This window comes from Delphinapterus leucas, chromosome 13, assembly GCF_059928025.1.
Source record: "Delphinapterus leucas isolate spDelLeu-1000000601 "Yukka" chromosome 13, BTC_Dleu_Yukka2, whole genome shotgun sequence".
Lineage (NCBI taxonomy): Eukaryota > Metazoa > Chordata > Mammalia > Artiodactyla > Monodontidae > Delphinapterus > Delphinapterus leucas.
Window position 1 is genome coordinate 13,242,954 of NC_143141.1, and position 16,324 is coordinate 13,259,277.

Below are 16,324 nucleotides of genomic sequence, written 5' to 3' on the forward strand. Positions count from 1 at the left end.
TTTTTTTTTTTTTTTCGTTATGTGGGCCTCTCACCGCCACGGCCCCTCCCGTTGCGGAGCACAGGCTCTGGACACGCAGGCCCAGCGGCCATGGCTCATGGACCCAGCCGCTCCGCGGCATGTGGGATCCTCCCGGACCAGGGCATGAACCCGTGTCCCCTGCATCGGCAGGCGGACTCTCAACCACTGCGCCACCAGGGAAGCCCTATATGACATTCTTAATGGAAAGACGAGATAATAAAAAGGTCAGTGGTTGCCAGAGATTGGGTGCAGTGGGGGACAAATGAAAAGGCAGAACACAGAGATTTTTCAGGGCTATGAAAATACTCTGTATAATATTAAAGTGATGTATAACATTTCATTATACATTTGTCCAAACCCACAGAATGTACAACACCAAGAGTGAACTCTAAGGTAAATTATGGACTTTCAATGATCTTGATGTGTCAGTGTAGGTCCATCAATTGTAAGATGTACCACTTTAGTGAGTGATGTTGATAATGGGGGCGGCTGTACATGTGTTGGGCTGGGGGCATATGCGGAATCTCTTTACCTTCCTGTCAATTATTCGACCAATATATTTTAAGCGTCATTTATGTTGGTGGTGTGGCAGTAATTTGTTCCCTTTCACTGCAGAATGTCTTATATATGAATATATCAAAATTAATTTATTCATTCTTTAATTAAGGAGTTGTTTTCAGCTTTTATGAATATAGCTGTTTTTGGAATATTTTCAATGTCTTTTGTGGACTTACGTACTCATCTCCCTTGGGTGCGTTCCTAAGAGTGGAAGTGCCAGGTCATAGGATGGGGATGGGTTTGGTAAAACTGCAAAATAGTTTTCCAAAATGGTGAACATATTAAAATCCATCAACCACGTATAAAAGTTCCGGTTGCTGCAATCTTTTCCAATATGAGGTATTGTCAGACTTTTTAAAAAAATCTGTATTGGTAAACCTGAAGTGATGTTGTATTTAAAATTTATATTTCCCTGATGACCAATCATGTTGAATGACTCTTTATACATCTACCTATACATGTTTATGCATATTTATGTAATATGAATCATATATAATATATAAATTATATATCATTTGAAATTCTTAATTATAAAGCACTCTATTATCTCTTTTGTTCTCTTGTGTTTGCTTCATGTGTTTATGTGTGTGTTCTGTTCAATAAATTTTTGCCTACCTTTAGGGCCTAAAGATATTTTCCTATACTTTCTTCTAAGAAGCATCAGTATTTTACCTCTCACATGAAGACTATACTCTAATTCATATTTTTGCCTGGCGTTAGATGGGTCAGAATTTCATTCAAATTCCTCATGTGATTTACATTTCCATATCTAATAGCTCCTCACCACTTATTGTGAAACAAAAACAAACAAACAAAAAACAAACAAGCAGCTCAATATCAAAAAAAAGAAAACCCAATCAAAAACTGGGCTAAAGATCTAAATAGACATTTCTCCAAAGAAGACACACAGATGGCCAAAAAGCACATGAAAAGATGCTCAACATCACTTATTATTAGAGAAATGCCAATCAAAACAATAGTGAGGTATCACCTCACACTGGTCAGAATGGCCATCATCAAAAAATCTACAAACAATGGATAAGAGTGTTATCAGAGGAGGAGGAACCAAGATGGCGGAGCAGAAGGACGTGCTCTCGCTCCCTCTTGTGAGAACACCAGAATCACAAATAGCTGCTGGACAATCACCGACAGGAAGACACTGGAACTCACCAAAAAGATACCCCACATCCAAAGACAAAGGAGAAGCCACAGTGAGACGGTAGGAGGGGCGCAATCACAGTAAAATCAAATCCCATAACTGCTGTATGGGTGACTCACAGACTGGCGAACACTTATACCACAGAAGTCCACCCACAGGAGTGAAGGTCCTGAGCCCCACGTCAGGTTTCCCAACTGGGGGGTCTGGCAATGGGAGGAGGAATTCCTAGAGAATCAGACTTTGAAGCTAGTGGGAATTGATTGCAGGACTTCGACAGGACTGGGGGAAACAGAGACTCCACTCTTGGAGAGCACACACAAAGTAGTGTGCGCATCGAGACCCAGAGGAAGGAGCAGTGACCCCGGGGGAGACTGAACCGGACCTGCCTGCTAGTGTTGGAGGGTCTCCTGCAGAGGCGGGGGGTGGCTCTGTTTCACCGTGGGGACAAGGACACTGGCAGCAGAAGTTGTGGGAAGTACTCCGTGGCGTGAGCCCTCCCAGAGTCTGTCATTAGCCCCACCAAAGAGCCCAGGTAGGCTCCAGTGTTGGGTTGCCTGGGGCCAAACAACCAACAGGGAGGGAACCCAGCCCCAACAGTCAAGTGGATTAAAGCTTTACTGAGCTGTGCCCACCAGAGCAACAGTCAGCTCTACCCACCACCAGTCCCTCTCATCAAGCCTCTTAGATAGCCTCATCCACCAGAGGGCAGACAGCAGAAGCAAGAAGAACTACAATCCTGCAGCCTGTGGAACAAAAACCACATTCACAGAAAGATAGACAAGATGAAAAGGCAGGGAGCTATATACCAGATGAAGGAACAAGATAAAACCCCAGAAAAACAACTAAATGAAGTGGAGAAAAACAATTACAGAAAAAGAATTCAGAATAATGATAGTGAAGATGATCCAGGACCTCAGAAAAAGAATGGAGGCAAAGATCGAGAAGATGCAAGAAATGTTTAACAAAGACCTAGAAGAATTAAAGAACAAACAAACAGGGAGGAAGAATAAAATAACTGAAATGAAAACTACACTAGAAGGCATCAATAGCAGAATAACTGAGGCAGAAGAACGGATAAGTGACCTGGAAGACAGAACGGTGGAATTCACTGCTGTGGAACAGAATAAAGAAAAAAGAATGAAAACAAATGAAGACAGCCTAAGAGACCTCTGGGACAACATTAAACACAACAACGTTCGCATTATAGGGGTCCCAGGAGGAGGAGAGAGAGAGAGAAAGGACCCGAGAAAATATCTGAAGAGATTATAGACGAAAATTTCCCTAACATGGAAAGGAAAGAGCCACCCAAGTCCAAGAAGTGCAGCGAGTCCCATACAGGATAAACCCAAGGAGAAACATGCCAAGACACATACTAATCAAATTGGCAAAAAAAGACAAAGAAAAATTATTGAAAGCAGCAAGGGAAAAACAACAAATAACATACAAGGGAACTCCCATAAGGTTAACAGCTGATTTCTCAGCAGAAACTCTACAAGCCAGAAGGTAGTGGCATGATATACTGAAAGTGATGAAAGGGAAGAACCTACAACCAAGATTACTCTACCTGGCAAGGATCTCATTCAGATCCGATGGAGAAATCAAAAGCTTTACAGACAAGCAAAAGCTAAGAGAATTCAGCACCACCAAACCAGCTCTACAACAAATGCTAAAAGAACTTCTCTAAGTGGGAAACACAAGAGAAGAAAAGGACCTACAAAAACAAACCCAAAACAATTAAGAAAATGGTTATAGGAGCATACATATCGATAATTACCTTAAACATGAATGGATTAAATGCTCCAACCAAAAGACACAGGCTTGCTGAATGGATACAAAAACAAGACCATATATATGCTGTCTACAAGAGACCCACTTCAGACCTAGGGACACATGCAGACTGAAAGTGAGGGGATGGAAAAAGATATTCCCTGAAAATGGAAATCAAAAGAAAGCTGGAGTAGCTATACTCATGTCAGATAAAATAGACTTTAAAATAAAGAATGTTACAGGAGACTAGGAAGGACACTACATAATGATCAAGGGATCAATCCAAGAAGAAGATATACCAATTATAAATATATATGCACCCAACATAGGAGCACCTCAATACATAAGGCAACTGCTAACAGCTATAAAAGAGGAAATCGAAAGTAACACAGTAATAGTGGGGAACTTTAACACCTCACTTACACCAATGGACAGATCATCCAAAATGAAAATAAATAAGGAAACAGAAGCTTTAAATGACACAATAGACCAGATAGATTTAATTGATATTTATAGGACATTCCATCCAAAAACAGAGTTTACACTTTCTTCTCAAGTGTGCACGGAATAATCTCCAGGATAGATCACATCTTGGGTCACAAATCAGCCTCAGTAAATTTAAGAAAATTGAAATCATATCAAGCATCTTTTCTGACCACAACGCTATGAGATTAGAAATGAATTACAGGGAAATAAACGTAAAAAACACAAACACATGGAGGCTAAACAATACGTTACTAAATACCCAAGAGATCACTGAGGAAATCAAAGAGGAAATCAAAAAATACCTAGAGACAAATGACAATGAAAACACGATGATCCAAAACCTATGGGATGCAACAAAAGCAGTTCTAAGAGGGAAGTTCATAGCTATACAAGCCTACCTCAAGAAACAAGAAAAATCTCAAGTAAACAATCTAACCTTACACCTAAAGGAACTAGAGAAAGAAGAACAAACAAAACCCAAAGTTAACAGAAGGAAAGAAATCGTAAAGATCAGAGCAGAAATAAATGAAATAGAAACAAACAAAACAATAGCAAAGATCAATAAAACTAAAAGCTGGTTCTTTGAGAAGATAAACAAAATTGATAAACCATTAGCCAGACTCATCAAGAAAAAGAGGGAGAGGACTCAAATTAATAAAATTAGAATTGAAAAAGGAGAAGTTACAACAGACACCGCAGAAATACAAAGCATCCTAAGAGACTACTACAAGCAACTCTATGCCAATAAAATGGACAACCTGGAAGAAACGGACAAATTCTTAGAAAGGTATAACCTTCCAAGACTGAACCAGGAAGAAACAGAAAATGTGAACAGAAAAATCACAAGTAATGAAATTGAAACTGTGATTAAAAGTCTTCCAACAAACAAAAGTCCAAGACCAGATGGCTTCACAGGTGAATTCTATCAAATACTTAGAGAAGAGCTAACACCCATCCTTCTCCAACTCTTCCAAAAAATTGCAGAGGAAGGAACACTCCCAAACACATTCTATGAGGCCACCATCACCCTGATACCAAAGCCAGACAAAGATACTACAAAAAAAGAAAATTACAGACCAATATCACTGATGAATATAGATGCAAAAATCCTCAACAAAATACTAGCAAACAGAATCCAACAACACATTAAAAGGATCATACACCACGATCAAGTGGGATTTATCCCAGGAATGCAAGCATTCTTCAACATATGCAAATCTATCAATGTGATACACCATATTAACAAATTGAAGAATAAAAACCATATGATCATCTCAACAGATGCAGGAAAAGCTTTTGACAAAATTCAACACCCATTTATGATAAAAACTCTCCAGAAAATGGGCATAGAGGGAACCTACGTCAACATAATAAAGGCCATATACGACAAACCCACAGCAAAAATCATTATCAATGGTGAAAACTGAAAGCATTTCCTCTAAGATCAGGAACGAGAAAAGGATGTCCACTCTCACCACTATTATTCAACATATTTTTGGAAATCCTAGCACGGCAATCAGAGAAGAAAAAGAAATAAAAGGAATACAAATTGGAAAAGAAGAAATAAAACTGTCACTCTTTGCAGATGACATGATACTATACATAGAGGATCCTAAAAGTGCCACCAGAAAACTACTAGAGCTAATCAATGAATTTGGTAAAGTTGCAGGATACAAAATTAATGCACAGAAATATCTTGCATTCCTATACATTAATGGTGAAAAATCTGAAAGAGAAATTATAGAAACACTCCCATTTACCATTGCAACAAAAAGAATAAAATACCTAGGAATAAACCTACCTAGGGAGACAAAAGACCTGTATGCAGAAAACTATAAGACACTGATGAAAGAAATTAAAGATAATATCAACAGATGGAAAGATATACCATGTTCTTGGCTTTGAAGAATCAATATTGTGAAAATGACTACACTACCCAAAGCAATCTACAGATTCAATGCAATCCCTATCAAATTACCAATGGCATTTTTTACAGAACTAGAACAAAAAGTCTTAAAATTTGTATGGAGACACAAAAGACTCCAAATAGCCAAAGCAGTCTTGAGGGAAAAAAAATGGAGCTGGAGGAATCAGGCTCCCTGACTTCAGACTATACTATAAAGCTACAGTAATCAAGACAATATGGTACTGGCACAAAAACAGAAATATAGATCAATGGAACAAGATAAAAAGCCCAGAGATAAACCCACGCACCTATGGTCAACTAATCTATGACAAAGGAGGCAAGGATATACAATGGAGAAAAGACAATCTCTTCAATAAGTGGTGCTGGGAAAACTGGACAGCTACATGTAAAAGAATGAAATTAGAACACTCCCTAACACCATACACAAAAATAAACTCAAAATGGATTCGAGACCTAAATGTAAGACTGGACACTATAAAACTCTTAGAGGATAACATAGGAGGAACACTGTGACATAAACCACAGCAAGATCTTTTTTGATCCACCTCCTAGAGAAATGGAAATAAAAACAAAAATAAACAAATGGGACCTAATGAAACTTCAAAGCTTTTGCACAGCAAAGGAAACCATAAACATGATGAAAAGCAACCCTCAGAATGGGATAAAATATTTGCAAATGAATTAATGGACAAAGGATTAATCTCCAAAATATATAAACAGCTCATGCAGCTCAATATTAAAGAAACAAAGAACCCAATCCAAAAATGGGCAGAAGACCTAAATAGACATTTCTCCAAAGAAGGCGTAGAGATGGCCAAGAAGCACATGAAAAGCTGCTCAACATCACTAATTATTAGAGAAGTGTAAATCAAAACTACAATGAGGCATCACCTCACACCAGTTAGAATGGGCATCATCAGAAAATTTACAAACAACAAATGCTGGAGAGGGTGTGGAGAAAAGGGAACCCTCTTGCCCTGTTGGTGGGAATGTAAATTGATACAGCCACTATGGAGAACAGTATGGAGGTTCCTTAAAAAACTAAAAATAGAATTACCATATGATCCAGCAATCCCACTACTGGGCATATTCCCAGAGAAAACCATAATTCAAAAAGACACATGCACCCCAGTGTTCACTGCAGCACTATTTACAATAGCCACGTCATGGAAGCCACCTAAATGTCCATCGACAGACGAATGGATAAAGAAGAAGTGGTACATATATACAATGGAATATTACTCAGTCATAAAAAGGAGCAAAATTGGGTCATTTGTAGAGACGTGGATGAATCTAGAGACAGTCATACAGAGTGAAGTAAGTCAGAAAGAGAAAAAGAAATATCATATACTAGCGCATATATGTGGAATCTAGAAAAATGGTACAGGTGAACCGGTTTGCAGGGCAGAAATTGAGACACAGATGTAGAGAACAAACGTATGGACGCCAAGCGGGGAAAGCGGCGGGAGGTGGTGGTGGTGGTGGTGGGATGAACTGGGCGATTGAGATTGACATGTATACACTGATGTGTATAAAATTGATGACTAATAAGAAACTGCTGTATAAAAGAATTTTGAATAAAAAATAAAAAGAGATTTTGAACAATGTAGAGGAGACATAGCTTCTCCTATGGCTAAGGGAGGAGGTTTATGTTTGAGGCTGAAGCACTGTAAGAGGCTTGCTATAATACTGCTGGCAATACTAGACTGCCACATCTTCAGGCCGGACGCTGCCTATGGTGAGAGGGAAATCTGTCGTGGACTCTCTGCCACTAAATCAACCAGGGCTCCCAGACGCCTGGATGGATGCCCAGGAGGTGAGCAGCTCAGGAGGCTGTTCTGGTTTCTGCTGGTACCAGGCAAAATAGGTTTTCTGGTTGGAGTATAAAAGATTCTGGCTGGACCTGCAGTTGATGGTGACCCTCTCCCCTGTGGACACAGCCAGGGAGCTTGGAGACTGGGTCATCACGATGGCCCCAGAGACACCTGCAATCACAATGGACCAGTGACCATATATTGCATCATAAATATATTAAAATATATATCTTAAAAATGTACGGTTTGTTCTCTGTCAAACCTAATCACGCTGTTTTAGGTAAAATGGTTTATTCATTCTGCATTGTAAAATCAATTTTTTGTTTTATAAAGATATTTCTCCTTTAAATCTCTCCCCTGAGACCCAGAGAACCAGGAAGATGAGAAGTCGTGGCTCTGGCATCATCTTGATGCTGCCCACCCGTCTGATGCGCTCAGGCCCCATTTCCAGGAAACCCCATGAATAGAGCCTGACCAGCCAGCCTAGGGTTCCAGGAGCCTATGCAAAGCATCAGAGCATGAAATCAGAAGTGCCTGTGCAGTCAGTTGTAAAGACAAATAATGAAAATAAGGAGACAAAAATATCACTACCCCAGGAAATGTGATTGTATGCCTAAAAGAGGCCCAGAAACTAACTTAAAACTGTGATTTTCAATACAATTCGCCGAAATTCCCAAATGTAAAATTTTCTTAATACAGCTGTACTTTTTCAAAATGGTTGAAGGAAACTTGGAAACATTAATTAACTTATAATAAATAAATTAATTGTGAGTATGTCTACAGGACTTACTTAAAACATATAAATATGGCATCAGTATATAAAATATAGTCATGTCACTGAATAGAATGAAGATATTATGCACACATTTGTATCTATCTCAGATTCTCTTTACAATTTTAAATTCATATTTGAAGTTCCTCTTGGACAGCTCATAAGCTCTCAATACATCCAAATTAAATCTCTCATATTTCCCTCAACACATATGCTGTATTAGAAAACGAATCACCACATACCAGTGAACCACCCTTGTTACTAATCTTTAGGTCAATCAGTTAGTTTCTCAAATATCATTTTAAGTCCTCTCAGATTTCTTTCTCTGACCTAAAGTAAATAGCTTCAGCTCCCAAGCACTGCTAGAGCAGTTCTTTATTTATTCCTACTCCAAATGAAATATATATATATAGAATTACACAAATAGCAAACAGTATCATGAACTCTCCTAGGCACAGGACATTTTGAACAACTCCATCAGAACACTTGACCTCAGAGAGCTTTCAGTCTAATGGGAGGGACAGATAATAAAGAAATAAGCTTTCTGCTGTTCTTCCTGGCCTCTCCCTCTGAGATTCCTCCCCTGAAGAAATGTCATCACACAGGGTGAATGGGGCAATGAATGTGCAGGTGCACTTATTTTATCCTCATCCTGCATCATAAAAAAGAGTCAGAGGAAAGCGGAAAAAATCAGTGCAGTTTAACACTTGTGTTTCCTGGGAAAATAAAGTCAATTGTAGTCTCATTGATTGTCAGATATTCGAATCATCTCCTGATTACAAACAGTGGTCTTTCAGTTCATCATGTCTCTGCAGCATGAAACTACACAAGACACAGGTTGGTGACAAAAATCAATACACTGTATACAAAAATGACCTGGATCTGGTTTTAGAAGAGCACTTTATGTTTAATACTCATGTCTCGTAAAGGGAACCTTCCTCCATTTTACCCTTCTCCATTTTTTCTTGAAAAATGAAGTTTTCCTAGATGAAAGAGACATCCACTTATTCTTTTTGTGCCTCAGATTTATAGTGACTCCTCCTTGAGGCACTTACATATTCCTCTTGTAATCCTTAATTCAGAGCCTCACTCCTTGGCTTGCAAATTGCCGTCTTCCCTCTGTGTCTTTACATGCACTTCCCTATGTGTGTGTGTCTGTGTTCCAATTTCTCCTTCTTTAAGGACACCAGACATACAGGATTAGTGGTCACCTCTCATTTTAACTTAATTACCTCTTTAATGATCCTATTTTCAAATACAGTTACATTCTGAGGTAATTACCACTGGCTATTACAACATATGAATTTGGGGGTTATGATTCAGCCCATAACGTACAGCAATATCCAGAAGCAATGTTCTGCTCTAGTCACTGCATCCTATCAGGTGGTGCATGATTTCAATCTGTCCCATTACTGATGATGTTTCCTTAGAACCTTGAATGAAGGTAGTGTCTCCCAGACCTCTGAGGCATAGTTACTTTTGCCCCTTTGTACTTAATAAGAACGTATGAATAAGTTCTTTGATACTATATGAATCCCTATTCCTCATCAAAACATCAATATGAACTCATGGATTCCTATTTTCATCAATGGGCTATAATATGTTACCATCATTAATTATTTTGGTACTCAAAGTTTCCCAGATTTGGCCAGTTGGTGAACCATTGAAGTTGGCTTCTATTTCCTTCTGCCACAACCCCATCATTCTTTGAGCATTTCTTTAGTTTCTGGAACTAGATGGTCCAGGCTCATCTGGCTTTTTTCCTGTCCTAAATCCAGAATCAGACATTTCTCCAAGAATTATTGGTTCCTTTTAGTGGAGAATGGTATTTAGACACCAAGATTTGAGCACTATGGATGCTATTTGGGACCGGGGTGTCACTGCTTCCAGCTTAGGGAAAATTTATCTATCTATCTATCTATCTATCATCTATCTATCTACACACACACATGTATATACACGTGCACATTCATATCTGTATCTACAAAAGCCCAAGGGTTTACACTATCTCCAATTCCAATCTACACCATAGAGTTTATTCTAATACTCTCCTTCGATTATTCATGACTCTTTCTCTAACGCTGATAATTTGACTCCAAGTATCATTGTTGCGTTTAATTACTTGATCAAACTACTTGATCAAATTGATTTGAAATCAATCTCCGGTGGTGGCCGTCCCTTCCACCTCCTGTGCAGACAACTCCACCTCCCTCCCCACACACACATATACCTTGCTCCAGCTCTGATAGCCCTTGCACAGCCACCACCATTTTGTGCCTCCTGCATGGGTGGGCTCCTCACCCAGTCTGGGCTCTGACTTCTGCACTGTGGGCCCCCACCCACGTGAACATCCTCCCAACCACCCACCAGCTGGCACACCCAAACTGGGAAAATAGTGCCATCATTCCCTGCTCTAGCCCCAGCAACCCATGTTGCACTTCCAGCTCCACCCCACACAGATGCCCTTTCCATATTATGGGCTCCAAACCCCACAAGGGTCTTCCCCCTTCATTTTCCTATGTGGTTGCTTCCTCATCATGCTTGGGCTCTAATGTCCTAAATGCAAACATTGAAAACTATGTTCTCTTAAGATCTGGAAAAGATTTGGTGATAGTATGGTAGAATATGCAGGTTTAGGGAACATAGTAGATGCAAGGGTATACATGAACATTTGGTCTAAGGAAGACCTTAACTTCTAGAGGAGAATAGCTTGGGTTGAGAGGAAATAGAGAGCAGTGATGTGTGCAATGCAGAGAGCATCTAGCATGTAATAGCAAATAGAGTTAGGAAGGTGGCTGATACTTCTCAGATGTAGAGAGAGAAAATTTCTGACTTTGGCTGGCCTTGATGGAAATTGTGGGACAGAACATTCATAAGTGCTTAGCTGGAGGTGAGCAGTTGGTGATGACAGATAACCAGTGCCTGGTCCTTTCTTTACAAATCATGACCTTGCATATTTTTATTGCTCTTCTACTTCATAGCATCTCTCATTGGTACTGCTAATAATTTATCTTATCAAGAGCATCAGAGAGTCAAAGAGAAAGCCTCTCTGGCCTCAGTATCCATAGGTTCTAAGTTGAAGGAGGTTATAGAATTCCTTGCAGTTTCTGGTGTTGTGTCATACCTGAAAAACCCTGCCTTAGTTGGAGAGACAGCAAGAAAAGCATGTTCTGAACTCTGAAGAGAGCAAAATATCACTCTAATGATAGGACCGCAGACAACCCAGCATCATCACTAGTTCCCCAGCTCTCAGAATTTTAAGACAGGGGACGGACCAAACCCTACTTGAATGTGCTTCCAAGAATCATCAGCAAGTTTGGATTCATAGCAAGAAAACTTCATCAAGTCATAGATTAAACAGAAAAACGAGCAAATTGCATTAACTATATAGCAATCATTTGACAAACGAATGAAAAGTGACCATACTAGGCTTCAAATCTGTCTTACTAGTAGTATGGTCTATGTGACCTGTTGGTTTGTCTGGGTATGAGACTATTTACCCTATACATATATAATACTGTGAAAAGTGTGTGACATAAGCTTCTCCTTAACAAAACTGTGATCAGTGATCAAGAACCTCCTCCCCACAATACAGAAAAAATTTTACTCTTAAATGATACAACTCGTATTAGTACAAATCTTAAGTACAAATTCAGATATGTCCCCATAGCTCAGTGGTATAAAGAAGATAAATAATATTAATAAATGTGGGCTTCCCTGGTGGCGCAGTGGTTGAGAGTTCGCTTCCCAATGCAGGGGACACGGGCTCGTGCCGCGGAGCGGCTGGGCCCATGAGCCATGGCCACTGAGCCTGTGCGTCCGGAGCCTGTGCTCCGCAACAGGAGAGGCCACAACAGTGAGAGGCCCGTGTACCGCAAAAACAAAACAAAACAAAACAAAAAAACTAAAAGCTGGTTCTTTGAGAAGATAAACAAAATTGATAAACCATTAGCCAGACTCATCAAGAAAAAAAGGGAGAAGACTCAAATCAATAGAATTAGAAATGAAAAAGGAGAAGTAACAACTGACACTGCAGAAATACAAAAGATCATGAGAGATTACTACAAGCAACTCTATGCCAATAAAATGGACAACCTGGAAGAAATGGACAAATTCTTAGAAATGCACAACCTGCCGAGACTGAATCAGGAAGAAATAGAAAATATGAACAGACCAATCACAAGCACTGAAATTAAAAGTGTGATTAAAAATCTTCCAACAAACAAAAGCCCAGGACCAGATGGCTTCACAGGCAAATTCTATCAAACACTTAGAGAAGAGCTAACACCTATCCTTCTCAAACTCTTCCATAATATAGCAGAGGGAGGAACACTCCCAAACTCATTCTACGAGGCCACCATCACCCTGATACCAAAACCAGACAAAGATGTCACAAAGAAAGAAAACTACAGGCCAATATCACTGATGAACATAGATGTAAAAATCCTCAACAAAATACTAGCAAACAGAATCCAACAGCACATTAAAAGGATCATACACTATGATCAAGTGGGGTTTATTCCAGGAATGCAAGGATTCTTCAATACATGCAAATCAATCCATGTGATACACCATATTAACAAATTGAAGGAGAAAAACCATATGATCATCTCAATCGATGCAGAGAAAGCTTTCAACAAAATTCAACACCTATATATGATAAAAACCCTTCAGAATGTAGGCATAGAGGGAACTTTCCTCAACATAATAAAGGCCATATATGACAAACCCACAGCCAACATCGTCCTCAATGAGGAAAAACTGAAACCATTTCCACTAAGATCAGGACCAAGAAAACGTTGCCCACTCTCACCACTCTTATTCAACATAGTTTTGAAAGTTTTAGCCACAGCAATCAGAGAAGAAAAGGTAATAAAAGGAATCCAAATTGGAAAAGAAGAAGTAAAACTGTCACTCTTTGCAGATGACATGATACTACACATAGAGAATCCTAAAGATGCTACCAGAAAACTACTAGAGCTAATCAATGAATTTGGTAAAGTCGCAGGATACAAAATTAATGCACAGAAATCTCTGGCATTCCTATACACTAATGATGAAAAATCTGAAAGTGAAATTAAGAAAACACTCCCATTTACCATTGCAACAAAAAGAATAAAATATCTAGGAATAAACCTACCTAAGGAGACAAAAGACCTGTATGCAGAAAATTATAAGACACTGATGAAAGAAATTAAAGATGATACAAATAGATGGAGAGATATACCATGTTCTTGGATTGGAAGCATCAACATTGTGAAAATGACTATACTACACAAAGCAATCTACAGATTCAATGCGATCCCTATCAAACTACCAGTGGCATTTTTCACAGAACTAGAACAAAAAATTTCACAATTTGTATGGAAACACAAAAGGCCCCAAAGAGCCAAAGCAATCTTGAGAACGAGAAATGGAGCTGGAGGAATCAGGCTCCCTGACTTCAGACTATACTACAAACCTACAGTAATCAAGACAGTATGGTACTGGCACAAAAACAGAAATATAGATCAATGGAACTGGATAGAAAGCCCAGAGATAAACCCACGCACATATGGTCACCTTATCTTTGATAAAGGAGGCAAGAATATACAGTGGAGAAAGGACAGCCTCTTCAATAAGTGGTGCTGGGAAAACTGGACAGGTACATGTAAAAGTATGAAATTAGAACACTCCCTAACACCATATGCAAAAATAAACTCAAATTGGATTATGGACCTAAATGTAAGGCCAGACACTATCAAACTCTTAGAGGAAAACATAGGCAGAACACTCTATGACATAAACCACAGCAAGATCTTTTTTGACCCACCTCCTACAGAAATGGAAATAAAAACAAAAATAAACAAATGGGACCTAATGAAACTTCAAAGCTTTTGCACAGCAAAGGAAACCATAAACAAGATCAGAAGACAACCCTCAGAATGGGAGAAAGTATTTGCAAATGAAGCAACTGACAAAGGATTAAATCTCCAAAATTTACAAGCAGCTCAATATCAAAAAAACAAACAACCCAATCCAATAATGGGCAGAAGACCTAAATAGACATTTCTCCAAAGAAGATATACAGATTGCCAACAAATACATGAAAGAATGCTCAACATCATTAATTATTAGAGAAATGCAAATCAAAACTACAATGAGATATCATCTCACACCGGTCAGAATGGCTATTATCAAAAAATCTAGAAACAATAAATGCTGGAGACGGTGTGGAGAAAAGGGAACCTCTTGCTCTGTTGGTGGGAATGTAAATTGATACAGCCACTATGGAGAACAGTATGGAGGTTCCTTAAAATACTAAAAATAGAACTACCATACGACCCAGCAATTCCACCACTGGGCATATACCCTGAGAAAACCAGAATTCAAAAAGAGTCATGTACTAAAATGTTCATTGCAGCTCTATTTACAATAGCCAGGACACGGAAGCAACCTAAGTGTCCATCGACAGATGAATGGCTAAAGAAGATGTGGCACATATATACAATGGAATATTACTCAGCCACAAAAAGAAACGAAATTTAGTTATTTGTAGTGAGGTGGATGGACCTAGAGTCTGTCATACAGAGTGAAGTAAGTCAGAAAGAGAAAAAGAAATACGGCTAACACATATATACGGAATCTAAGAAAAAAAAAAAAGGTCATGAAGAACCTAGGGGCAAGACGGGAATAAAGATGCAGACCTACTAGAGAATGGACTTGAGGATATGGGGAGGGGGAAGGGTAAGCTGTGACAAAGTGAGAGAGTGGTATGGACATAGATACACTACCAAACGTAAAATAGATAGCTAGTGGGAAGCAGCCGCATAGCACAGGGAGATCAGCTCGGTGCTTTGTGACCACCTAGAGGGCTGGGATAGGGAGGGTGGGAGGGAGGGAGACGCAAGAGGGAAGAGATATGGGAACATATGTATATGTATAACGGATGTACTTTCTTATAAGCAGAAACTAACACACCATTGTAAAGCAATTATACTCCAATACAGATGTTAAAAAAAAAAACAAACCAATGAGTTAATGATAAAATCAAAGAGAAAATCCTAAGAATGGAAACTAGCTCTTTTACATTGTTTGTCTAATTTTAGACTTCATTACTGCCTAAGGATTCTCATATTACAGGATCATTTTTCTGATAACAAAATTGGGGTCAAAAAGAATAATTTGTCCACAATTACACAAGAAAGTATTCTAACCCAGGTTGGCCTAGTGACAGGGTCTATATTATTTCTATACATCATATTCCACAGCCACTCCTTAGAGCTATCTTATATAACCTAAGTTAACTTAAGTTGAAATACAATGGTATTAGTTGACCAAATATTTCATGATCTATGAAATATAGCCTATATTACAGTCAGAAAATCTCTTAAGATATGCAGCTCTTTCTATAGACTGAACTAAAAGTGGTGGTCATTATTATACAATTTTTAAAAGCAAGGCTCAGAATCATAGTCAAAAGTATGCAAATATGTATATAATACATATATGTTAAATTAAAATATACATACATATGTTAAACTACAGATATGGAGATAAGAGAGATAGAGGTAGAGAAAAAGGAAGAAAGAGAGACACACAAAGAGACCAAAATATTTATATAGGGGTAATAAGTTTACTGGTGTATAGGGGTTTTGTTTTATTTTACTTTTCTACCTAAATTCTCCATAAAACATTCATAAATCTCGTATGGTTTTTAAAATAATTTAAGATTGCTCTGTACCTGCTTTTTTTCTCTGCAAATCTTACCATGACTTTTTGACTAAAGACAATAAAATCTGACGTGGCTTGTAATACTGCTTTTGTTATCTTGCAACCTC

At 38.7% G+C, this 16,324-nt stretch overlaps 1 protein-coding gene across 4 annotated transcripts in view; it reads right to left on the reverse strand.

Annotated features, from left to right (window-relative positions):
- The window catches only part of RPIA (ribose 5-phosphate isomerase A), a 155,710-nt gene that overhangs the window by 51,537 nt on the left and 87,849 nt on the right, over positions 1-16,324 (reverse strand). The window contains exon 9 of one of the 4 annotated variants that reach the window (XM_089922832.1): positions 1-16,324. This exon is cut by the window's right edge and continues 37,061 nt beyond it. The exons of the other annotated variants lie outside the window; for them this stretch is intronic. The gene's annotated coding sequence lies outside the window, so the exon portion shown is untranslated. 4 annotated transcript variants of the gene reach the window in all.